The sequence below is a fragment of the Cervus canadensis genome, chromosome 26 (genome assembly GCF_019320065.1).
Source record: "Cervus canadensis isolate Bull #8, Minnesota chromosome 26, ASM1932006v1, whole genome shotgun sequence".
Lineage (NCBI taxonomy): Eukaryota > Metazoa > Chordata > Mammalia > Artiodactyla > Cervidae > Cervus > Cervus canadensis.
Genome location: NC_057411.1, coordinates 36,967,049 through 36,994,267, shown reverse-complemented (window position 1 = coordinate 36,994,267; position 27,219 = coordinate 36,967,049). Strand labels below are relative to the sequence as shown.

Sequence of the window (27,219 nt, the reverse complement as noted above, 5' to 3'; positions counted from 1 at the left end):
GTTCTTTATCACTACCACCACCTAAAACTCAAAGGACATAGCCTCAGAGAGTTGTGAATCTCTAAATTCTCAAATGCTCATATAGAGTAATTTCCTTCAGAAAATGAAACTTGGAGTGGCCCTTTAATAATCCTATATGCATAGACCTAAGATAAATTATAGGCACTGAAATGGTTTTACACATCATTTTGTTGTTGTTGTTGATGTTGCTACTTAGCACATCTGGTGGACTCTTTTTTACATAGATCATCGGTACTACCAAGTTTGAACTCCATCATTTATTCAAAATTGCCCTTGTCTATGAATTCCCATTTGTTTCTACCTCTTCACATTGTGCTTCATTAGAAGCCCTACAAAGTGCTTTTTTTTTTTTTTGAAGCCACTTTTCTGCAATGAAACAAAGCTGTTCTATTTTTGTTTTTAAATCACACTATGAAAGTTACTAAGTTTGCAGTGAATACAAGTAGAAAGAACAATCCATATAGATTTTTATATGAAAGGTGTAGGAAAGAATAGGGTAAACTGATCTTACTCAGTAGCTAAATGATGGGTCTGGACAAAACGGTCTCACTCCAAACATGATTCAAATACATTCCTCAGCAAAATGACACATTACTCAAGATCTTTGCATTCATTTGAAAAGAGTAAAACACAGGTTTCCAAGGTCTGTGAAAGTCAAGGGTGGGAAGTTCTTGATTTTGGTACTTAGCCATTTCTGAATATAGTTCATCTCATTTTTTATGCTCTCTGTGGTTCCCAACTGGGGGTGGTACCACTCCCTGAAGGGGTGTATGGAAAAGTGTAGGAGTGTTTGAGTTTTCACAAGAAATGGGGGGAGTTATTGGCATTTAATGGGCAAGGCCTGGGGAAACTAAATAAAGCAAAGCAAGAGATAATAAATCTTTGCCCCTCGCCAGACGCCTACAGCTTCTCTATGTTGAGGTCCTCCGCCCATTTGGACATTTCTTTAAGATTAATGGTCTTTCCAGTTTGGGCTCTGGGTTCACCTCTTGACTTCTACCAGAAACCATGCTGACTTCACAGGTTTCTTTGTCTCTGATTTAACAGGTGTGTCTTTCCTTTGCATGTTCAAAGAATGCTGGTTTCTCACCCCCTCCACTTACAGAGTAATAAAGAACATACTGTGTAACTAACATACCTGTTCTGGATTGCTGTTGTTTTAGCCTTACAGACAAATCTAACACTGTATTTCAGACAGGATATCTTGAGGATGTTTTTAAGCATTCTTTTTACAACCATCCAGCTCTCTCCACTATTATGGTTATGGTCTCATTTTTTCCTTTTTTACTTCCTTCTTCAAGCACAAATAAGCACTTTCTCTAAGACATAGTGTTAAGACTCATGGAAGAAGGTTACATATAATGATAGTCAGATCTTCCTTCTGGTATAGTTAGATTTACCATCTTTTATTTCTCATTATTTTTTTTTCTTATTCTCCCTGACAACTTTTCCCAACTTTGAGCATTTGCTTGATCTGAAAAAAAAAAAACTCACTCCTCCACAAAACTGTGGCAATTATATTTGCTAAACTATCTCCTTTCACATCTATATTGATTAGCTTTTTAATGATTTCTCCCACCAAAAGACAAGTCTACATACATATTTTATCATTTTAACTTTAAAATTTGTAATGTATGCTAACGTCAGAGATGTTACAAACTGAAGCTTAAAAGGTTAAACAACTTTCCCACAGTAAAACAACTTGTTCATGGATTTAAAAACAGGTTTAACAGCCCCTAGTGCCTGCGTTCTTAATGAATATAAAATATTCCTGATAATTAAAATCACCTTCTTGTGACTGCTAGTGAACTTTATATGCCCTACTTAAAAATCTCAGCATAGATGCGGTTGACCTTCATTCTCAGCACCTCGGCTAAATTCAACACGACTGTTTTAGAAAAGTGTTATACCTTCCAAGTTCCTATTAAAAATAAATCCAAAAAAAAGTTTAAAAACTTCCCCGGGTTTCTTAGCTAATACAAAACCCACAAAGCAGAAGTTCCAAATATAACTAGGTAGTCCTCTGTGATTTTTCAATGTCTGCAGGCTTTTGAAGTGCTGTGAGTGTGTCTTAATCTGTTGCTAGGACCACTGCACACTGCTCCAAACAGCCTGCCAGTCTGAGAGACCTAGCGTGAATGATGTAAGTGTTTCTTTCATCCAGGTCAGAGGATGGTGTGCGGCGTTATGGGAGGTCAGGGGAGGTGGGGAATTCAGGATCGAGGAAGGAATTAGAGGAAAAGGAAGTGACAAAGAAGAAAGAAGCCTCAGACCCTAAAGGAAAAGCTTTCCACCCGAAGCTCTTCTGCTCTTAGCAAACACATGCCCCTTGAGAGCCTTTGGAGTTGGTTCAGTCTAGTCTGACAACAGCTCAGAAGGGCCGGGGCACAGCTGACAATGTTTTGCTCCCTTGTCACCCCATGGAAATCACAGATGAGAAGCCTGCCGATACCAGAGATAGTGAAGCCACTTTGAGGCCTCAGTCACATGTCAGATTTGGGAATCAGGAGAGTTCAGAGCAAGAAATCAGTCTGTAATTTTTTCCCGATACTGGTCTAGTCCCAGGATAAAACACAGAGCATCTGCTTTGGAATGAAAACAAGAAATTAGTGATTTACACGTATCCCTTTCTTTGCTTCCCTTCATCTCAGGATCTTTGGTGCCTGAAAGACACAGAGAATGATGGGGCAGTGTGTGGAGAAGGACCACTTAGAACACCTCCCTTCTGCTGTCACCGCCGCGATTACCACCAAGCCTAGGCACGTCTCAAGCAGCAGGATGTCATTTCTACTCTCATGGCTGCTTAGCGATTCGGTCGGTGTAGCATCTTCTCTGAGCGAATCAGTACACCAAAGCCTTCTTCTCTTTGCATGTAGTTTCATATTTTACGTCTAAATCTTCGATTCCTCTAGAATTTATTTTGGGGGAACAGATCACCCCCTTCCCCTTTTCTCAGATGGCCATCTTGTAACCAATTGTGCACAGTTCCTCTCTGCAACCCCCTGGACTGTAGCTCGCCAAGCTCCTCTGTGAGATTTCCCAGGCAAGAGTACTGGAGTGGGTTGCCATTTCCTACTCCAGGGGATCTTCCCAACCCAGGGATCGAACCCACGTCTCTTGCATCTCCTGCATTTGGCAGGCGGGTTCTTTACCACTGCGCCACCTGGGAAGCCAGTAGTGCCAATACCTGTTATCAACTCAGTCATTCTTCCCCCACCGTTTCGAAGTTCCATATTTATTACACAATAAATTCCCATGGGAAATTCCAGTAACTGGAATGGAGACACTAAATACGGAGAGGAAGAAAATTCTCCTTCCACTAAAACACCGTATGTATGCTTTCTCGTTTCCTTTATGTTTAAAAATGACAAAATAGAAATATGAGGAGGGAAAATGCCACATTTCTAAGGCGTCGTCTTCCTTGATTACAGGTTATTTTTCGCACATGTTGGTCTATCCTAATTTGATAAATTATCTATCCTATTCATCTGCTACATGTTCTTGATCCCTCTGTGCATTACTGCTGACTCATGGAGTAGGGCATTATGAATGACAGTTTTGCCAGTTCAGCTGAAACAGAATTGTTACTCAATTTATATATGTCCCTTACCACATTTTATGTTTGTTTATACTAGCATGGCCTGTTACGGATATTTTTAAGTGACAAGAGACTCAGCTTTTGTTTGAGCAGAATAATCAACGTAATTTGCTCTTTTTTCCTTATTTCCTTATTATGAAAATCATACTGGAAACAATGCAAAAGGCTCTTAGGGAATCTGAAGAAAATTCTGCTACTGAGCTCTGGTGACTGAATCATTTATTTATCCATTGAGCAATTATTTATTAACTTGTGTGTGCCAGGAGTTGGCTCCAACCAAAGGTGAACGGTGAGTGTACAAAGTTAAACTTTCTTTAATAATTACAGCCTATTTAAGGATTTTAACACAACTCTAATGTGGAAGCATTTACTGTCAGACTCTAACTCGAATAACATACAGCTGTGTAGGACAAGTGAAATGCGCCTAGTTTTTCAATAAAGAGGATTTCGCTCTTGAATTTAAAAAACAAAACCAACTGAACCAAAACCTTTCTGGAGTTTACTGGCAGAGGTCCTGGAATTGATGAAGAGGCACATTTCATGTCAAGAGACTGTTGTCCATAGGGGACTAACCAGGTAAATACCAAATTTGGCAAAATGATACTAAGTAATCAATCTATTTCTGTTTGGGTGTGTTAGTTTGCACTAGTAATGCCTTTTAACTTTCTGTATTTCTTTAATTTTTTTTTTTTTTTTACTGGAGTATAGTTGCTTTACAACGTTGAGCTAGATTCTGCTTGCACAGCAAAGTGAATCAGCTACATGTATACACGTATACACTCTTTTTCGGATTTCCTATCTGGATTCTAGGAAAATGGTACAGAGGAACCTATTTGCAGAGTAGAAATAGAGACACAGACATAGAGCACAAACGTTTGAACACCAAGTGGGGAAATGGGAGATGGAATGAATTGGGAGATTGGGATTGACATATACTCTACCATGCATAAAATAGATAACTAATAAGAACCTACTGTATAGCACAGGGCACTTACTCAGTGCTCTGTGGTGACGTCAATTTTCTGTATTTCAAATGTTTTGGCATCCGGGCTTTGTTGCCCTTCCAGGGCAAGCCGATTCCTAAAAATAGGAAAGACTAACCCAGAGCATGCCTTTTTATGCAAATAAATCAATTCTGAGCCCTGATCCCAATCAGGTCCTTTATCTGACTTTCACAAGGCACTCATACTCTGGGCTAATATCCGTTTGCCATAGGCATCTTAGGACCAGGTACATAGACAACTAGAGACTCTCTATGCCCCAGAGACGGCTGAAATTATTCCAACAACCCAAGACTAAGCCTGCTTACCCTACTTTGTCTATTCTTCCCCAGCTCAGTTCAGTTCAGTCGCTCAGTCGTGTCCGACTCTTTGTGACCCCATGAGCCACAGCAAGCCAGGCCTCCCTGTCCATCACCAACTCCTGAAGTTTACCCAAACTCATGTCCATTGAGCCGGTGATGCCATCCAACCATCTCATCCTCTGTCATCCCCTTCTCTTCATGCCATCAATCTTTCCCAGCAGCAGGGTCTTCTCAAATGAGTCAGCTCGCCGCATCAGGTGGCCAAAGTATGTATTCTTCCCCAAGGGAAGCAAAATAAAGGCTCTTGCTCATGCTTTCCTCTTTCTCTGCCTTCTGACCAACCCCAGGGCTTCAAGACACGATGTGTCCAGCCTTCTGAAAGTGAGTAGCACACTGTCTTTGCAATGGTAACCATCCCTCATCTGTTGTTCTCACTCTATATCTAAATAATAATAAACCCAACATTTTAATTATTTCTTTAATTTTTAAAATCTTTATTTAGTTTTGTTTTTAAATTTTTGACCATGCCACATGGCATGTAGGATCTTAGTTTCCCGATCAGGGATTGAAAACTTGCCCCGTACATTGGAAACAGAATCTTAACTCCTGGACTCCCAGGGAAGTCTCCAAAGCCTACATTTTAAAGTTGAGTTCTTATATTAACTTATAAAGAAAAGGAGATACTTCCTTATGGCTACAAGATAATTCCTCTTAACACATTGATGTGTTCTGTTAAGAGTTATTCAATAAGCAAAATCCCATTCTACAGGAGAACAGGAGTGAGAGAAGGGACAGGCTCTAGTGTGTTTTATACTTTATCATAAAATACATGTCTAAGCAGGCTGATCTTGAAAATACTCCATCACAAAAGAACATCTAAGAGTCACTTTTTATTGACTTTGGAGTGTTGGAATAGAATTCTTGAACATTCCCTTATGATCCAAAATGTTTATAACAGGAAACTCTGCAATAATTTTTTGGTGATGGTTTCTTGGCCTTTAGAGATATCTGGAAATTGTAATTTTATTCTCTTGAAGTGACTATTCAAATTATATGTGGATGAAAATTATTTGGCTATTAAAATGTAAAGAGCTTAATTGGCTGTTAGTATTTCTTAAAAATTATTTGTTTTGTGTGGTAGAGGGTAGCTCTTGGAGGGGACTGGTTAAACATTGGGGCCAGGTTTAAAGCCTGCCCAATGGGGCTTCCCAGTTGGCCCTAGTGATAAAGAACCCCTCTGCCAATGCAGGAGACGTCAGAGACTTAGGTTTGATCCCTGAGTTGGGAAGGTCCCTTGAAGGAGGCCACGGCAACCCACTCCAGTATTCTTCCCTGAAGAATCCCATGGGCAGAGAAGTCCATGGGCCCCTACAGTCCATGGGGCCACAAAGAGTCAGACACGACTAAAGTAACTTAAGCATGCACAAGTAGAAATAATTTAAGGGTTGTAAAAACAGGACTTATACTGGTTGTAAAAATGTGTAAAAAACATGGAGATGCATTTTGTGTGGAGGCCTGTCATGATCTGGGCCCACCTGCTAGCAACCAGACTCTATCCATCCTGTTTACTTAGAAGACACACTGGATTGAAGACAGATGAGGCAGACCTCTTGAGAAGACTTGCAGAAATGTTTTCATCACAGTCTCCAGTGGAGAGCTGCCTGCAGCCACCTGCCCCTGCAGCAGCTGCCAGCTTCTTGCAGCCCAGGGGTCCACTAAGCAGTCCAGAGATCATCTGGGCACTCTATAGCCTCAGGGGGACATCTACCAGAAAAACAGATCATACACCCTGCCGTCCATGTTTCTTGTCCAGAAACAATCTGAGCCTACTTTAGGGAATCTTGAAATAATAATTAAAAGTTGTGTGAATGCTCATGGCTTCACCTGAATGTACAGTACTTCATGAGGAATTAATAGGCAAAATAGAACTTAATTACCTTAATGCTAAGCTGGTGGCTCAGATAGTAAAGCATCTGTCCGCAATATGGGAGACAAGGGTTTGATCCCCAAGTCAGGGAGATCCTTTGAGAAGGCAATGGCAACCCACCCCAGTACTCTTGCCTGGAAAATTCCATGGATGAAGGAGCCTGGTAGGCTACAGTCCATGTGGTCGCAGAGTCGGACACGACTGAGCAACTTCACTTTAAGGTAAAAAAGACAACCGATGCTACTTTAAACCAATCCCATACACAACAAATCATATTTAATCTCAACTTAGGAAGAGTCTTTGTGACAGGGTAACTATGGTGCTATGTGCAAACATTTCTTGATGAAGGTTTCAAAGCCTAACAGCAGACTAGATGGCTAAGAGCATGAATAGCAGAAACACTAAGTGAGATAGACATGGTCATTGTCGGCCTGAGAGCCATTTATCAGTCCATTCTTTCCCAGTCACCATCACATTTCCTGCTCAGAGAGGGAGTAGTTGTCTCTTGATCTCAGGGAGGTGGGTCTTCCTCCAGGAGGTAAGTCATAAATTGCTTTCTTACCCAAGAAGAAGAGATTTAGTGTAGGTCAAAAGAAAGCAGGTTCAGTAAATTAAGGATTTACCAAGTTTAAAGTCTAGAATCAAGTATAAAGCTAAAAGAAGACAGGAAGAGAGAATACAGCATGTTAAGAAAATTAAGCTTTAAAAGAAAAAAATAGAGATAATCATCAAATACATAAATAAAGCCTAATCTTTTCCTTTAACTAGGAGTCCTTAATTGCATAGACATAAATGTGTTTGCACAGACTAGCATGTGCTTTGAGGTCAGTACCTATAATCTCTAAATCTTTTTAAACCTCTTTGTATGCTATGGTAAGCTAGTTATCTAAAGAATAAATGTGAACACTATTTAAGGCATTTCTTGGCTGCTTACACTGATTGTGGTTCATCAAGAGATGACAAAGTTTCTAAGGTGCAAGGACAGATGGGGACAGATGGACACACCACATTCAAACATATCAGACTGCATTCATCATAGAGACAGGACTTCTCTGGTGGCTCAGCGGTAAAGAATCTGCCTCCAATGCAGGAGACACAGGAGACACAGGTTCAATCCCTGTATTGGGAAGATCCCCTGAAAAAGGAAATGGCAACCCACTCCAGTTGCCTGGGAAATCCCATGGACAGAGGAGCCTAGCAGGCTATTGTCTATGGAGTCACATGAGTCAGACAGAACTTAGCAACTAAACCACAACCAGCACCATCATAGAGTCATGGATACTCTTGTGTTTGTAAAACAATGATAAGAGGTTGTCCACTACCTCTTTTCAGCCCTGGTGATAATGTTATGTTACACCCTTTTAAAGAAGCAGTCAAATTTTAGATGGAGGCAGCCAAAAAGTCAAGGTATTAATAGTACAGATTCTAAGATGGAAAGGCCAACTAATCATGAATTTTTTGTACACCTCAAGTTTCATATCTATCAGATGAAAATATTTCTGTCCTAAACTCATAGAAAGCATGACAATGTTAGATTCAAGTGTTTTCTGCTCACCATTCCACAGTGTTGTAATGAAGCCTAAAAGCAAGAAATCATGAAGAGTGGATCCATGGGGCTCAGCAGTTCAAGTGTATGTAGCAACAGCTGACATCCTAGTTTAGAAGATCAGTGTCTTTCTAAACTGACATAATTCAAAAGTGGGACAAAAAATTTTCATATTGTATATTGTTTGTTAATTGTTTTGAACAATTCAATGTCTACTGCATTTTAATACATCTTATGTTACATTATTAGCTTTCTAAGTCTACCCAAATGAAAAGAAATTTTAGAAACAATTTTTAAATCTGTATTTTTTAAACAAATTCTAATTTTATCAATCTAGGCAACAGAACTCAACTTGATGAAGACGAATAAGTATATTCCACAGGTAGGTTGAAACCATGTCTTATTAAGAAATTTTGCTCTGGGCTTCATTTCTGCACACTCTGAATTTCCTTAAATATGCTATTGTTCTGTCATTAGACTTATACATTTGAGCAGTTGAAGTACTTTTTATATCCCATTGCGCTTATTCCTCATTTTAACGTGTTATTTTCCTCTCCCTGTAAAATTTGATAGCTTTTCAAACTTTTGCTCATCCTATTTTTACTACCCAATTCCCAAGAGCTTTCTTTTTTAGAGCATGTGTTTTATTAATACAAATCTCCTGTATATTTATTTAGATATAATAATACACTGTATCTCCTTTACATCTTGCGTAAGTCCGTTAAGTAGCTAACACACAAAACTGGTGCAGTATTAAGGCCTGTCAGCTTAGCCAAGGGTACGTTTTGGATTCCTGTTTTATTCCTAGTAAGCACATACTCCACGTCCCCACATGCCTTCACAAACACACACTGCAGTTGTATTGTCCTTGTGCACACAAAATGCAAAGTTCCAAAATTTAAAATATGCTGATAACAAAAGCTTTAGGAGCTGATTAAATTAATAAGTACATCAAAATATAGCCAAGTAAAATTTATTTTTCTTTTGATTCTCGGTTCCTTTTTTAAAAATTATACCCTCCCCCCACCACACACACACACCATTAGCCAAGCATAAGTTTTCATTTCCACAAGCAAAAACACAGAAAACTCCCATGTTACTTTTATCACCAGATCAGACCCTAAGGCACTCTGCTCTCTCCAAAGTTTCACCCATTAAAATATGAGCAAAGAATACACCCCAGCAAGTACTCCAAAAAACAGCAATCCAGATTTCTATCGGAAGCAGTTTTCACACGCTTTCAGATCAGCGCTGGAATCCCGTCTATGAACAGCTCTATCATTTGGCAGCAGCGATCAATGAAAGAATCCACGCAAACGGCACCAAACTGATCACACTGCAGGGTAAGAACAGCAGTTCGTCCAATCTGTTGCCATAATTCGGGCACCGTGCAGCGCTGAATGGATCACGACAGAAAACAATAAATAAAACCACACACAGTCTAGGTCCTGAATTTGCAGTGACAGAAACCTCCCCGAGTGAGCAAACACAATCGACAGCAATACCTGGCAAGTTGTCTCCAGAGTAGTGAGAAAGCACCCAGTTCTCACCTTGCACAAACACACACTTCAGTGGTCAGTGACAAATGCAGGCTGCGCTCGCAGGCTGGGAGACGGAGCCAGCTGCTCCGTCCGGAGCCGCTTAGCACAGTTCAGCCCTGCCGCCGCTCGGGTCCTACCCTCTGTTGCTTCCCGACAGTTTCTCCCATGACTCCATCACGCAGGAATGGAAACCAACCGCTGCCCTTGCCCCAGCACTAGCAGGTTCCCCGGCTACTGAGCTCAGGTAAAAATGCTGAGTCGTGCAAGGTCAATGCAAGGTGAACGGGGGGCAAAAGGAATGAACAGGGGAAAGGGCGGGACCATCAAGGAAATACTGTAAACTTAAGACACCTTGCTTTTCAAGAGATTTTGAACTCCATAAATCAGAGCTGCAACAATAGTCAGAGAAGCAGTAAATCTGAGAAGCCCCAAATGGCTCACTGCCAATCTGCTAAGCCAGAGGCACTCTTGAATAATCTCTCTCTCTCCCCCTTCCCTCTCTTTATCTGTGTGTGTGTGTCCACACACACACACACACACATACACACACACGGACTTCACTGCAGCTATTCTAATAGATCAGACATCCTTTTCAAGATAAAAAGTTTTTTGTATGCCCTTTTCACGTGGCTGTTCCCCAGTCACTAAGTCATATCTGACTCTCTGCGGTTAACAAGCTTAAAGAAAGATCTTAGAAAATTAAAGTCCTTGCCAAAATCAAAATAAAATAATTCTTTTCAGAATAAAATCATTTCTGCTCCATAAACTAATTCCCATTAATGAAGTCTTGCTCTGGGGACACATATTTGAATTATGTAAATCCCCCATATTAAAAAGACAGTAAAGATATATCTATTTCAGAGATGACTGGCAAAATCAACTAAAACGTCTCATAAAAATGCTTGCCATCTTTTTCAAGATTAGTCTTGACTGATGCACATTTTAATTTGGAGAGATTTCAGAAAGGCGTTTCTGGCCTAAAATATAATCATTCTGCATGTAGATGTTCTAGGCAGATACAAACATGTTTATAAACGTTTCCCTGTAAAGTCTAAGTTTTTTTTTTTTTTAATTGGGGTACAGTTGCCTTATAGTGTTGTATAACCAAACGAACCAGGTATATGTGTACCTACATATATATATATATATATCTCCTCACTTGTGGCCCATCCCCGCATTCCACCCCATCCCACCCATCTAGATTATCATAGAACACCGACTGAGCTGAGCACCCTGCTCTATACAGCAGGTTTTTATTTATCTTATTTTGGTTTTCCTATCCAAAATGGAGAAGAAACAGTTTTTAAGCTTGCCAAAACATGATAAAACATTATTTCTCTTTGTTGTGGTTTCTTTTTTTATTCTTACAGGTAAACCATTATTCACTGAAGATTAGATTGATCGCATTAACAGGAAACCATTCTTACTTTTTAACCACTTTCCTCTCTCCTCCTTCTCCAACCATGTAACATGAGCAACTCATCTAACCTCCTAAACAGTGGGTTTAAAATCTATAAAATGGGGATTTACTGCCAACGTCTGCTTTGGCTCCCTGCTGGGTCAATATGAAGATGAAATGAGACAGCATGTGGGAGCAAATGCTTTATAAACTGTAGAGGGCTAGAAAAAAAAAATGTACTTACTGCATTTTCCACCCTTCTGTTGCCCTAGTTTGGTACTGGGACTAGTGAATTACTTTCTGTGTACTCAAAGAGGACTCCTCAGGCTTCATGGGAGAGTGTTTGTTTCAAGTGGGCTATAAATAGAGTTCAAGATTTTATTGAACTGCTGTCCTCCTGGTGGCGGATCTTGACGGCAGTGACCACATGGCCAGAGTCAGCCCACTGTGAACAACATAACCTCTGTCTGGTCTTTAAGGACAAATGAGACCAGCTGAAAGCCTGGTAGAAAATGCTCTCGTGCATGACTGGTTTCACGGTTTCTGGTGTCTAGGAGTAAGACTGTGTTTAAGGATGTTGCCCAGGAGGATTAGTGAAGGGGAAAGTTTGGGGAGAGAATGCCAAGTTCACTGCTGAGTTAATTCAGTAACAAATACATCAGGCCATTCATGCTAATGTTCCTACAATTATGTATGCATTATTTGGAAATAGGTTGAGGGCGGGTAAAGGAAGCAGACCAATGGGAAACAGGAGAGGAGTTAACCTATGAACACCTGTCTCCTGAGACACACAGGGCTGGGGGCTTCATGAATGTTCTCTCAGTTAATCCTTGTAGATGTTATGAGGTAATTGGTGTTATTTCCACTGTATTGCTGTTGTTCAGTCGATCAGTTGGGTCCGACTCTTCATGACCCCATGGATTGCAGCACGCCAGGCTTCCCTGTCCTTCACTATCTCCCAGAGTTTGCTTAAACTCAAGTCCATTGAGTGGATGATGCCATTCTATCCCATTTTATCAATGAGAAGAATTTGCCTGCACACTGTTACTGGTGAGTGGTGGGGCTTGAACTACAATCACAGTCTGCCTGGCCTTGAACTTGGAGGAAATCTGTTGATTTATAACTTTCTCAAAAGAAGAACAGAAATAAAATGTGCTTTATAAATAGAGGGAGTAGAGAAGACAAGAATGCAATTACCACAAAACCTTGCGAATATTTGCCAGGCAAGTTAGCTTTTATAAAGAGCACAGAAATGTTTAGAAAAAGTTTTGCTTTTGTTTTTTTTTAACAAGGAAGTTGATGTAGGATACAGACAAAAAATAATAGTTTTTGTTAATACGTGCCTATAATTCTTTTTTTTTTTTTTAATGTATTTGGCCTGTCTTCAAGCTGAAGATGAATGTCTATTGTTTTACAGAAAGGAACAGAGTATGTGTTTATTTTAATTAATTTTTATTGGTGTATAGTAGCTTTACAATGTTGTGTCAATTTCTACTGTACAGCAAAATGAATCAGCCATACATATACACACATCCTCTCCCGTTTGGACTTCCTTCCCATTTAGGTCCCCACAATGTTAAGTAGAGTTCCCAGTTGCAGGGGTAAAGAATCTGCCTGCCAATGCAGATGTGGGTTTGATCCCTGGGTTGGGAAGATCCTCTGGAGAAGGAAATGGCAACCCACTCCAGTATTCTTACCTGGAGAATTCCATGGACAGAGGAGCCTGGCAGGCTACAGTCCATGGGGTTGCAGAGTCAGACATGACTGAGCAACTGAGCACCCATGCATAAGCTACACAGTATATTCTGAAGATGCGAGTTTAGAGTGTTTCTATATAGTAACTACCACTCCATTTTTCACGAGTATTGTTTTATTTTAATTTGCTTAAATTACAAGATCCTTAGAAATGCCCACAAGGGAACAAGGCAATCTCTTACCCTTAAATGTAGCAGATAAGGCATTTTTTTCAACTACAGTTTGGAGTACTTTATCAAGAGTCACAATTTTCAGTTCCCTGAGTCTGAGAATATTAATAAAACACCAGGTTCTTTCTACCAGTTTTATTGGAATGCTAGAAGCAGAGCCTGAAATGCAGCCCTGCATGGTATGTATTTCTGCTCTCCTCATTTTAAGTGGCATTGCCAGCTGAGGGAGAAACCTTGAAATTATGTCTGCAAGCCAGCAGGGCAATTCACACCAAATCCTTCACATAGGGTAATTGTCCCTGCCTTCAATCTCCCTTTCCCATATTTTTACAATCTTCTCCGAGAATGCCACTGGCTGATGATACTTTGCCTCTGCTTTTAATACTCTCATCTGCAAACAGCACCATCCAACATCACTTCATAAAACCAGCCTCTTCATCCTCGCCAAATCTAGCCTTAACAAGAAAACTAAATTTCAAAATCTTGGAGCTAGAATCAGTGTGTTGCAGATATTTTCTTTAAAGAGATAAATATAACTGGGCCACTGATTAGTAATAAGTCAAAATAAATAGAGAAAAAGAATAAAAACAGGAATTGTAATATTTTTTCAGTTTAAATTCTGAATAAAAAAAACAAAAGCACTAGCATCATCCTGAATAGCCAATCAGCTCACACAAAAGAAAGTAAAAGGCCTTCAGCTATTTGGCATTCATTTTATTGCTATTTTTGCTCAGAATACACATTTTGACACTCACTACAACCCTCTTGTTCTATGGCACCATATTTAACTAAAGAGCAAGTAAAAAAAAAGTTACCCTATAGAGAAGCCTATGATGACATATATGGTGGTGGTGGTTTAGTTGCTAAAGTCGTGTCCGATTCTTGTGACCCATGGACTGTAGCCTGCCAGGTTCCTCTGTCCATGGGATTTCCCTGGCAAGAATCCTGGAGTGAGTTGCCATTTTCTTCTCCAGGGTAACTTCCTGTCCCAGGGGCTGAACCTGGGTCTCCTGCCTTGCAGGCAGATTCTTTACCAATAAAACCACTATATAGCTAAGTGAAAAGCTGCTTTCTCTTATTCTTAAACTCATTTTAATTCTGAAGAAAGGATAAAACATAACCATGTCAGAATTATTATTATTATTTTTTAAAATTAGAAACTACTGCAGTGATCTTTCAATGAAATAAAAATCTACTGGCAAAGTTTTCAATTATCTCTCAAATCAAAAATAATGAAAAAGGAAACATCATTTCTGGTATTTTCTGCACATTGTTATACTGTCCCATTAAAGCACTTGGTTTTTCAAACAGTTCAGCTAGTGTTTTCCAGCGTGTAATTTCATAGAAGAAAATACAGAAGAGCACGTTGCACCCTCTCTTTCTTTGTCTCAGAAACTTCATTTTGAGATCCTGATTTCAAATCATGTAATACCATAAAAAAAGGCTGAGTTCCAAAGAATTGATGCTTTCAAAATGTGGTGCTGGGGAAGACTCTTGAGAGTCCCTTGGTCTGAAAGATCAAACCAGTCAGTCCTAAAGGAAATCAACCTTGAACATTCTTTGGAAGGACTGATGCTGAGCCTGAAGCTGAAACTTCAATACTTTGGCCACTTGAGGCAAAGAGCCATCTCATTAGAAAAGACTCTGCTGCTGGGAAAGATTGAAGGCCGGAGGAGAAGGGGATAAAACAGGATGAAATGTTTGGATGGTATCACTGACTCAATAAGCATGAGTCTGAGCAAACTCCAGGAGATGGTGAAGGACAGGGACTGGCATGCTGCAGTCCATGGGGTCAAAAGAGTCAAACATGACTGAGCAACTGAATAACAACAACAACAAATGAAAAGAAACTTGTATTAAAGTTCAAGTGTATAAAGAAAGCATTAGGAAGCATGGGCCAATACTTGCAGTGGGTAAAAGAACAAATAAGATGATTTGGTTTTCTGCTTGGTTCTTGCTCCCTTTCCTAATGATGATACCTTCCTGATGTGTCCTACTGGCAGTATTTAACTTCACACAGATATTAAAGGAGGTCTAGCCTGCAATTCTTTGGAGAAGGCAATGGCAACCCACTCCAGTACTCTTGCCTGGAAAATCCCATGGACGGAGGAGCCTAGTAGGCTGCAGTCCATGGGGTCGCTAAGAGTGAGACACGACTGAGCGACTTCACTTTCACTTTTCACTTTCATGCATTGGAGAAGGAAATGGCAACCCACTCCAGTGTTCTTGCCTGGAGAATCCCGGGGTCTACGGCCATACCACCCTGAACGCGCCCGATCTCGTCTGATCTCGGAAGCTAAGCAGGGTCGGGCCTGGTTAGTACTTGGATCGGAGAATCCTGGGGACGGGGGAGCCTGGTGGGCTGCCGTCTATGGGGTCGCACAGAGTCGGACGTGACTGAAGCGACTTAGCAGCAGTAGCAGCAGCAGCCTGCAATTCTTAGAATCTTTCCATGTAGGGTGGAACTGGGTTCCTAAATGAGTAGAATTCGGTTGTTTCTAGTTTGTAATCTAATGAGAAAAACTATTTTTCTAACACATTTTCCCCTGCCACTCCCTTCGATTTAATTCCTTTTCTTGGGCTTTAGAAACAACTTCTCATGATAATAACTATTATTAGCGATGGAGAGCAAATATTGTTAAAACATTGAAGGTCATTTGGGAAAAATTTAAAGTAATCTGAAATGCGTAAGCTTTTAGATTGTCAATCATTTTATGTGGATGCTTAAAGATACATATTTCAGGTCTCTTAATGTATATACAGTCAAAATCCTGAAACTGAACACTTCCTGAGCAGTAAAAATTTAATGTTTCTTGAAACATAATTTTGTTTTGTATTGAAGACATTTTTCTCCTGAAGGCAAAAAGATGTTTCTGTTCATGTCTCTCTACTCTATGCTGTAAATAATCACTGTTTTGATTTTACTGAAAGTTTTCCTAAATACGTTCAAGTGGTTTTAGAAAAAAATACTTAGGAGTATAAATTAGGAGGGAAAAAATTCTGAAGATTATCATTTTGTGAACACAGGGAAAGGAATTTCTGGGTATTTAAAGTTGCTTTAAAATGTGCAATCAGGAGTATTGGACATATTTGAAATTTTCATAAAAATATAGTCTTGCAATATAATTGTCACCCACGTACAGTGTGACAGGCCATTATAGTCAGATGGTCTGAGGAAAAGCTTTCAGTCACCTAGCAACCTGGGCTAGGTGATTGTAGCCTCAGATGCTGTTCCACCAACATCCTTCAGTAAGGGCTCCTTTTGGAAGACTGGGACCCTCTGGGACCTGGTTACTTTTGTTTTCTACTAAGTAGGTCCTTGAGGGTAAAACCTGCAAAACATCAGTGTCATTGTCCCTTGAAAGTGAAACTGTTAGTCACTCAGTCATGTCCAACTTTTTGGGACCCATGGATTCTAGCTCACCGGGTTCCTCTATACATGGAGAGGCTTCCAAGGAGGCTCAGTGGTAAAGAATCCGTCTGCTAGTGCAGGAGACTTGGGTTCAATCCCTGGGTCAGGAAGATTCCCTGGATAAGGAAATGGCAACTAACTCCAGTATTCTTGCCTAGAGAATCCGACAGACAGAGGAACCTGGCAGGCTACAGTCCATGGGGTCACAAAGAGTTGGACATGACTTAGCGACTAAACAGCAACGTTAACAGCAGTGAGACAACAGGAACAATTTTATTTTTGACCTTTTTTCTAAATATTCTGCAATGATCATTACTACCATATAGTAAAAAGAAAGGAAGATGGAAAAAAGAAGAAAAAGAGAAACCAATAACTCTAGATCATAATATTTGGGAATCATTTTTGAAAAAAAAAAATTTCAGAACTAACTCACCCATGTTGATAATATCTGCAAGTGGAAACATTCAGTCTTTAGACCTGTTATTATCATTTCTCTTACCAGCTGTATTGTGTCTATGTGTACATACAGAGAGAAAAAACATGGTGTACATCTAAGTACTCATGAATACATGATCAGAGTTTTTGAATAACTGTGCTGTGCAGAGTCACTGAGTCATGTCCGACTCTTTGCAACCCCATGGACTGCCAGGCTCCTCTGTCCATGGGGGTTCTCCAGTAAAGAATACTTGAGTGGGTTGCCATGCCCTCCAGGGGATCTTCCCAACCCAAGGATCGAACCCAGGCCTCCTTCAATGCAGGCAGATTCTTTACCGTCTGAGCCATCAGGGAACCCCTTTGTTGTTCAATTGCTCAGTCGTGTCCAACTCTTTGTAACTTCATGGACTGCAGCATGCCAGGCTTCCCTGTCCTTCACCATCTCTTAAAGCTTGCTCAAACTCATGTCCTTTGAATTGGTGATGCCATCCAACTATTTCACCCTCTGTCCCCTTCTCTGCCTGCCTTCAGCCTTTCCCAGCACCAGGGGCTTTTCCAATGAGTCAGTTCTTCACATCAGGTGGCCAAATTAGTGGAGCTTCAGCTTCAGCATCAGTCCTTCCAATGAGTATTCAGGATTGATTTCCTTTAGGATTGACTGGTTTGACCTCCTTGCAGTCCAAGGGACCCTCAAGAGTTTTTTCAACACCGCAGTTCAAAAGCATCAATCCTTCAGCACTCAGCATTCTTTATGGCCCAACTCTCACATCCATACATGACCACTGGAAAAACCATAACTTTGACTATACAGACCTTTGTTTGCAAAGTAATATCTTTAGGAATAAGTAGAGAACCCCTACTTATTCCTAAAAGGGGAATGATGAACTAACAGTATATACAATCAAGAAAATCTATTGTCTTCTAAAAAAAGAGCTTGCTTTAGTGCATATTTTACAGAGCTCTGTTCTGTAAAGTCAACATAAATTTATTTGGGGGTAACCAGGGTGCCTCAACTCACTCCAGTTTTCTTGCCTGGAAAAATCCCATGGACAGAGGAGCCTGTGGACTACAGTCCATGGAGTTGCAAAGAGTAGGACACGACTGCACTTGTCAGCAGCAGCAAGCAGGGTGCCTAAGGGAGAGACTGTATTGCTGAAGTCACATGGGCCCTTCTTGCACTTTTGTTTGTGTTCTATGTATCTTCTGACCTAACTAGGAACCAGCTGGTAGAGAACTCAGGGTTACAAGAAAATGAACAAACATCAGCCTGTTAATCAAATGGCAGACGCAGGTCCTCAACTGATGTGTTTCTTGGGACCAGCTGTGTTGAGCATAAAGGTCTTGAGGCCAATCAGGAGTACTTGGACTCAGGTTAAAATTCATTCACCCATTAGTGTTTTATTTGTGTGTTTGTCTGCTTAAATAATATTTGAAGGACTGGAGAAATAGAAATACCAAATGCATGTATATTGAGCATTTAAATTTCCAATAGTGAAGTCATAGCCATATGTTTTCCTTTTTAAATTGAATAAAATTTTTCTAACATGCTCATAAGGAGAAACAGGTTCATTAGCTAAGCAGGGCTGTATTTCAAGGGGTGGATTTTGCTCTTTAAACAAAAAGTCAATGCAAATAAAACCGAGAGTGCACTATGCTCTTCAGATATTGCTGAGCTAGAGGATCAAAAATATAAAAGTGTGATATTCACAAAACAACAATCTCCAACAGATTTTAAGGAAAACAGTAAATTCTTCCACTTATTTATATCTCTGTTTGGACTCTGACTAAACAAACCTGTGTGTTTGCATTATTCCTACTCTTTAGTTGGGATACTATTAGAACTCCAGGGTCATTTTTGGAAGCTAAAAAAAGTTTGAATACACATAAATTATATATTTATGGACTGAACTAATATCATGGACTGAATTTCATCTTGGTTGGCTAAAAATTTGAGAAACATGATTTACTCATTCATATAGACATTAGAGTAAAAGATCTGTTTTATGGATTCTATTCTATCATGGAAAAAGACAATGTATTTTAGTTTAATCTATTCAAGAGGAATAATCAGATTTTGTTTTCTGTTTAAAATTTAGAACAAGTTTTTGTTTAAATTAAATATCTTAATATTAAAGAAAATGATATATATAGCTCCCTCAACTATATACTGTATGTGTGTATCTATCGACTATCTATCTACATAATGCATACACACACATTCTAATCTTTATTCATTTGTAGCATTTTATGTTGTTATTGTCATAGTTCATCTATAAATTTTTAAATACTATTTCACTTTGAATATTTTATAAGCATTTTCCTTGTATCAAGAATCATCAAATGAGATACTGCAAAAAAAAAAGCAAAACACTTTCAAATTGTAAAATATATGAATAAAATTATTATTTCATTTGCTGTTTTCAATGTCTGAGTAATATTCTTTTGCATGGTATAACACAGGTTATTTGTATGTTACTCTATTTGGAGGCATAAACTTAGTTTTCAGGTTTTTTTTTTTTTTTTTAGTAAATTATACTACTCACTACTAGGAATATTTTTGTTTTTCTGTAGATTTCGTTTTTCAAAGCCTTAGAATGAATTTCTAAGAAAAAAGATCACTATGTTAAAAAGTCTAATCTAATTGGGAGCTGTCTTCTGATGGCAAAAAATTAGCATATATTAATTTTAAAGTACCTCTTTTGGGGACAGAATGTGAGTGAATAAGCATATTTACCAGTATTTGTTATAAATTATTTTGGATACTTTAATCCATGTATCAATTTTTTGTATTCTGATGGTTCAAGTTGTTTGTACAAATTTTGTAACCAGCCTTATTTTTATCCATAGAACAAGGACAGACATTTATCCCAATAAAACATTAGATACAAGCTGGTGCTGATCCCCTGTTTCATTTATACATGAGGATAAGTTCTAAGTGACTTCTTATACATTCTGGCTACCATACATCTATGTCACCCAAAGAAACCACTGCAATTTTTATTTGATAAATTCCATGTGTGAATCCTTTGAAGGTCTCAAAGAACATCTTGCAATATGAAAAATATGGTTAAAATTAATGACGGAAGAGAACAGCCATTGTTTCCATGTTGCAATTCATCAATCACTTCTTCACAGTAACAGACGTATTTAAATTTATTCACATTTTACATTTTAATAGTTGCTTTAAAATTGTATCTTGATATTCATTCAATATGTTCACATAATTTCCATATTATTTAATCTAGAAACAATAGAGTACATTATAACAGCGAAAACAAATTTGTTAGTCATATGTAAATTTGCTTTATTACATTGAACTATATCAACAGAGCATTTTTAAGGAATTATACTTAAACATGAGGCAGGAGTTTCATCCTATTAGCCTACAATAAAACACATTAGAAGCATATAAAATAGAAGGACTAACACTGGTATAATTTTGCACTGACATCTTTTTCTTATTCACTTTTCTTGTCTCCACAATGGCAAATTTTGACAAGGGAAACTAGAGAAATAAGAAGAATCTTAGCACCACCAAGAATTAGCAGCAAATGGAGAGGTGTCCTTGACTGGTAGAAAGAGAACTGGAATGGGAGGCCGAGGAACTCTGCTACTTGTTGACTGAAAACCTGGGCACATAACTTTCCCTCTCCAGGTCTCAATTTCCTTACCTGTCTAATGACAGTCCAATCAGACAACGGATGCTGAGATGTCATGTAAACTGAGAATCGAAGGAGTTCCCATCAGATGTTAATTTGTACTTAATTTTATGAATTTGGTGTTGGATTTTTGTTGATTTTAAAATGAGCTCCATGGCTTTTACTGCTAGGCAAATATAAATAATAACACAATATAAAGGTCTATTACAAACCTTTCAGTTCATACTAACAGTCATTCATAAAGCAAAAAATAAACAAATGATGCAGACAAACTGAAGTCATAAGCATTTCCATGAAGCTTTTCAAATTGGCTAAATGGCAGTTGTCAAAATATTTCTTCTGATAACTACTACCCTTCGCATGTCCCATGACATCTCCCATTAAAACAACAACAAAAAAGAAATCTTTATAGCAACAATCTGTTATGATGAGGCTATTGTGACATTTTTGAAAAGGAGGGGAAGACGAGGATAAAAAAAGTAGGCACAGGCAATAGTGGAGGTAATAAACACCTCTCCCTCAACAGGGGGTCAATAAATGTTAACCAGCTGGAGAGAAGAAAACAACCAAAAGAAAGATTTCACGGAGGAGGAAGAGGACTCAGCATAAGGAAGGAACCTAAAACAGGAGTCCTACTTCTCTCTAATGAAAAGTTATAAATCACTTAAACTAGTTTTCACTTTCTCACAAAGTTGTCAATGCTAAGGTCATAATTTTAGAAAGAAAAAGGGATCTGCTGACATCCAACTGAGGCTCTTTTGATGATAAAACCAATCACCTTTGTGGTGGTCTTAAATGTCTCTTTTTCTGATTTACATAGCAACCCAACTAGGCTAACTCCTAGAGAAGGAAATGGCAACCCATTCCAGTATTCTTGCCTGGAAAAAAGTCCCATGCACAGAGGTACCTGGAGGGCTACAGTCCATGGGGTTGCGAAGAGTCATACACCATGAAGGGGCAAATAAGCGCAAGCATGAAATTAGGCTAAAATGAACAAGAAAATGAAAAGAGGCCACATGATCCCAGAAGTCTGTGCTTTGCCTGCTTCATCGTGTTTCTGAGAAAAAAGAAACTAATTAGAGAGTAAAGACTAAATGCATATAATCATTTCCATTTTACAGATAAGGAAAATCTAGCTTAGGAAATCAATACCACTTTGTCATAATATCGATATCACCCAGCAAGTGGTCAATAATTCTACACTGTCTTAGGTCTAAATCAAGGAGAGATATAGGCACTTGGATTTTAATAGCCAAGATAATGGGAATACCAAACACAAATCATGCTAAGAATTTAAACAAAGAAACTAGCCAACTGGGACAGATCTCAACCTAGAACCAGGGTCTGGGGTACATGGCCATGATTTTGTATTAAATATCTCAGAAAAGTCTCTACATTAAAAGGATTATTTTCACTGTACTATTTATACTTGGCTTTAAACACATGATAATATGTGAAACTCTTAATTTCAATAAAATGAATTATGTGCAAAACCTCTAAATTATTATTATTTATCAAATAAATGATTCAATAAATTTTCACACCTACATTCTATGATGACTTCTAACTTCCATCTACCTACTTCTCTCTTAAGGATGTAATGGATGCCTATCAAGCAAGATCTGCTTTACTATTTAGGTAACTTTCACTTTAAGGAATTGACCATGAATCATAGATATAAAAAAGACTGTAGGAATTTCACAACTGAGAACACTGACACCTTCAAATAAAAAGTCTCTTGCTCAAAGTGCCATAAGTACTGAGCATTTGACTCTGGCATAGGAAACAGCATGGGGGGTCTTCATTTGGTTGTTATTCCTACTTTACTACGAAGTTTTGTCTTATGATTTTTACTCAAGTAGTTAGGATTTTTTTCCCTATTGTTACAGATCCACTGCCCCAGATGGTCAAAAAGAGGCGGTTTATGGAGAAATCTAAACAGACTCATTTCCTGTTGCTCCTGTCCTCTCCTCCTATGTGAATCTTGGGCTCATTTAGGTGTACCAAAATGAGAGTGTCAGTTGCTCAGTCATGTCTGACTCTGCAACCCCACCAGGCTCCTGTCCATGGAATTCTCCAGGCAAGATTAGTGGAGTGCGTATTCATTTCCTTCTCCAGCAGATCTCCCTGACCCAGGGACTGAACCCAGGTCTCCTGCATTGCAGGCAGATTCTTTACCATCTGAACCACCAGGAAAGTTCAAAGTACACCGAGGTGATTACTATTCTGCCATGGACTTTGCAGTGAAGATCGACCATGGCTATTTCTGATTAACTCATCCTGATATGAGGTAGTTGTACTAAAAAGAAAATAAAGCAAGAAGAAGGCTCTCAGAGAGTAGAAGAAGCAGATTTTTCTGGCATTCTGACTAAGGTCTAAGTTGAGAGGAACATGGAAAATGCCTAGCAAGTCAGCTGACTGACAGGTCATAAGAGAGAGCCACCTACTTAGAGGCAGGAAAGGGACCATGCTGGAACTGAAGCCAGTCTCCCTGGAGAACAGGTGTTTCACACATGTGAGTGCGCTTAGTCACTCGGTTGTGTCCGACCCTCTGTGACCCCACGGACTGTAGCACACCAGCCTCCTTTGCCATGGGGATTCTCCAGGCAAGAATACTGGAGTGGGTTGCCATGCCCTCCTCCAAGGATCTTCCAAACCCAGGGATCAAACCCAGGCCTCCCACATTGCAGAAGGATTCTTTACTGTTTGAGCCACCAGGGAAATAATTGATGCTATTTTCCTTTATTTTCTCCTGGCCCCTTGTGAGAATCCAGCCTTGCATCAGGTGATTTATTGGCTCTAATAGGACTGGCTGTACTGATAAATTATGAAGGCAAGAGGCTCTATGAAGTCATCATGGGATGACTGAAAATAGCTAATAGAAACAAACCTCCTGAAGGGAAAAAACACTACAGGAAGTCAGGGGAAGGGAATGGGAGCTACATATCTCCATGTGAGACTCTCTGACATCTTAAAGAGCATGGGTTTTATTGTTAGGGCTGGGGATAGTTTTCTTAAGGTAAACGAAGGTATTTTTGGCTAGGGGAAAAATCAGTTTCAAGTTCCAAATTTTCTGTTAGTTTTATCTAGATTCTGAAGAAAGTGTGAATTAGTTTTTTTGGAACTTAATAGATGTCACATAAAATAATCTTAAGTTCAAGATACTGCTTTCAAACTTAAAACTCCCCTGAACTGACATCTGATAGAACAGTCAGGTTTATTTTAAATAGTTATTACAATCCAATAATCATGTTATGAAGAAATATGAAAATGATTTTTTGAAAAGGTGAGAAATTCTCACTTAGAGCTCTGATCCTTATTATTAAAAATACAGTTATTATAAAAGAAAATACTAATATGTCACCAGCTTTTATTTCTCTGGACATACATATTTTGCACAGAAGTGATATGAATATATTTGAAAAAAATACTAAAATCAATTTTGCATTAATGCATGTATTGATTTTTCTCTAGCTCTTCCTGAAGATTTTGAACTTATTCATGTGATAATAAAAGATGTGAAGATTTTCTTTTTAATCAGTAAATACTTACTCTTAATTGTGGTTAAATCTTCTACATTAAAATTTTCTACTTTTACTATAATTATCAGTGAAATAAAGTGATAAATATTTAAGTAGTGTAATAAGAAAAAATAAATTTTAGGTTAAAGGCAATCTAGAAATTTTGTGTGTAGATTAAGTAGCATGAATATAAGAAGGGGTGGAAATGGTTGATAACAGGGTGACATCCTTTCCTGTCAAGCCAGTGTGGACTGGGAATTTCAGGTTTCTGACTAGAACTCTCTATGCATCAATCATGGACATCACCAGATGGTCAATAGGGAAATCAGACTGACTGTGTCTTTGCAGCCAAAGATGGGGAAGCTGTGTATGGTCAGTAAAAACAAGACCTGGAGCTGACTGTGGCTAAGATCATAAGCTCCTTATTGCAAAAGTGCATGCATGTTTGTTCAGACGTATCTTACTCATTGCAATCCCCTGGACTGTGGCTTGACATGATCTTCTGCCCTTGAGGTTTTTCAGGTAAGAATACTGAAGTGCGCTGCCATTTTTTCCTCCAGAGGATCTTGCCAACCCAGACATCAAACGTGTGTCTCCTGCCTCTCCTTGGAGATATCAAGAGAACATTTCGTGCAATGATGGGCATGATAAAGGACAGAAGCAGTAAGGGCCTAATAGAAACAGAAGATATTAAGAAGAGGTGGCAAGAATACACAGAAGAACTACACAAAAAAGGTCTTGATGACACGAATAATCATGATGATGTGGTCATTCACCTAGAAACAGACATTAGTGATCAGTGCAAAAAACTAGAGGAAAACAATAGAATGGGAAAGACTAGAGATCTCTTCAAGAAAATTAGAGATACGAAGGGAACATTTCATGCAAAGATGGGCTCAATATAGGACAGAAATGGTATGGATCTAACAGAAGCAGAAGACATTAAGAAGAGGTGGCAAGAATACACAGAAGAACTATACAAAAAAGATCTTCACTATCCAGATAATCATGATGGTATGATCACTCACCTAGAGCCAGACATCCTGGAATGTGAAGTAAAGTGGGCCTTAGGAAGCATCACTACAAACAAAACTAGTGGAGGTGATGGAATTCCAGTTGAGCTATTTCAAATCCTAAAAGATGATGCTGTGAAAGTGCTGCACTCAATATGCCAGCAAATTTGGAAAACTCAGCAGTGGTCACAAGACTGGAAAAGGTCAGTTTTCATTCCAATCCCAAAGAAAGACAATGCCAAAGAATGCTCAAATTACTGCACAACTGCACTCATCTCACATGCTAGCAAAGTAATGCTCAAAATTCTCCAAACCAGGGTTCAACAGTACATGAACTATGAGCTTTCAGATGTTCAAGCTGGCTTTAGAATAGGCAGAGGAACCAGAGATCAAATTGCCAAGATCTGTTGGATTATCGAAAAAGCAAGAGTTCCAGAAAAGCAAAAAGCTCCAGAAAAAACATCTATTTCTGCTTTATTGCTATGCCAAAGCCTTTGACTGTGTGGATCACAACAAACTGTGGAAAATTCTGAAAGAGATAGGCATACCAGACCACCTTACCTGCCTCTTGAGAAATCTGTAGGCAGGTCAGGAAGCAACAGTTAGAACTGGACATGGAACAACAGACTGGTTCCAAATAGGGAAAGGAGTACTTCAAGGCTGTATATTGTCACGCTGCTTATTTAATTTATATGCAGAGTACATCATGAGAAACGCTGGGCTGGAGGAAGCACAAGCTGGAATCAAGATTGCCAGGAGAAATAGCAATGACCTCAGATATGCAAATAACACCACCCTTATGGCAGAAAGCAAAGAAGAACTAAAGAGCCTCTTGATGAAAGTGAAACAGGAGAGTGGAAAATGTTGGCCTAAAACTCAACATTCAGAAAACTAAGATCATAGCATCTGGTCCCATCACTTCATGGCAAATAGATGGGGAAACAGTGGAAACAATGACAGACTTTATTTTTTAGAGCTCCAAAATTTCTGTAGATGGTGACTGCAGCCAAGACATTAATAGACGCTTACTCCTTGAAAGAAAAGTTATGACCAACCTAGACAGCATATTAAAAGGTAGAGACATTACTTTGCCAACAAAGGTCTGTCTAGTCAAGGCTATGGTTTTTCCAGTAGTCACGTATGGATGTGAGAGTTGAACTATAATGAAAACTGAACGCCGAAGAATTGATGCTTTTGAACTGTGGTGTTGGAGAAGACTCTCGAGAGTCCCTTGGACTGCAAGGCGATCCAACCAGTCCATCCTAAAGGAAATCAGTCCTGAATATTCATCGGATGGACCGATGCTGAAGCTGAAATTCCAATATTTTGGCCACCTGATGTGAAGAACTGACTCATTGGAAAATACCTTGATGCTGTGAAAGATTGAAGGTGGGAGGAGAAGGGGACGACAGAGGATGAGATGGTTGGATGGCATTGCCGACTCAATGGACATGAGTTTGGGTAAACTTCAGGAGTTGGTGATGGACAGGGAGGCCTGGCGTGCTGCAGTCCATGGGGTCGCAAAGGGTCGGACAAGACTGAGGGACTGAACTGAACTGAACTGAACAAGGTAATGCGCTAAATCCTTCAGGTTGTGCTTTAACAGTATGTGAACTGAGAACTTCTAGATGTACAAGCTGGGTTTAGAAAAGGCAGAGGAACCAGAAATCAAATTGCCAACATTCGTTGCATCATAGAGAAAGCAAGGGAACTACAGAAAACCATCTACTTCTGCTTCACTGACAACCCTAAAGCTCTTGACTCTGTGGATTACAACAAACTGTGGAAATTCCTTAAAGAGATACAATACCAGACCACCTTACCTGCCTCCTGAGAAACCTGTATGCAGGTCAAGAAGCAACAGTTAGAATCAGACATGGAACAACTCACTTGTTCCTAATTGGAAAAGGACTACATCA

The 27,219-nt window shown here is 39.2% G+C and overlaps 1 protein-coding gene and 1 pseudogene across 5 annotated transcripts in view; one reads left to right on the top strand and one right to left on the bottom strand.

The window, feature by feature from the left end:
• Nucleotides 1–27,219, bottom strand: part of ARHGAP24 (Rho GTPase activating protein 24) — a 539,270-nt gene that overhangs the window by 157,446 nt on the left and 354,605 nt on the right. The window contains exon 1 of one of the 5 annotated variants that reach the window (XM_043448570.1): nucleotides 9,901–10,381. The exons of 3 other annotated variants lie outside the window; for them this stretch is intronic. The gene's annotated coding sequence lies outside the window, so the exon portion shown is untranslated. Of the gene's footprint in view, nucleotides 1–9,900; nucleotides 10,382–27,219 lie in introns of those variants that run through there. One more of the 5 variants, XM_043448569.1, reaches the window with a different exon arrangement.
• Nucleotides 15,506–15,631, top strand: LOC122428523 (annotated as a pseudogene).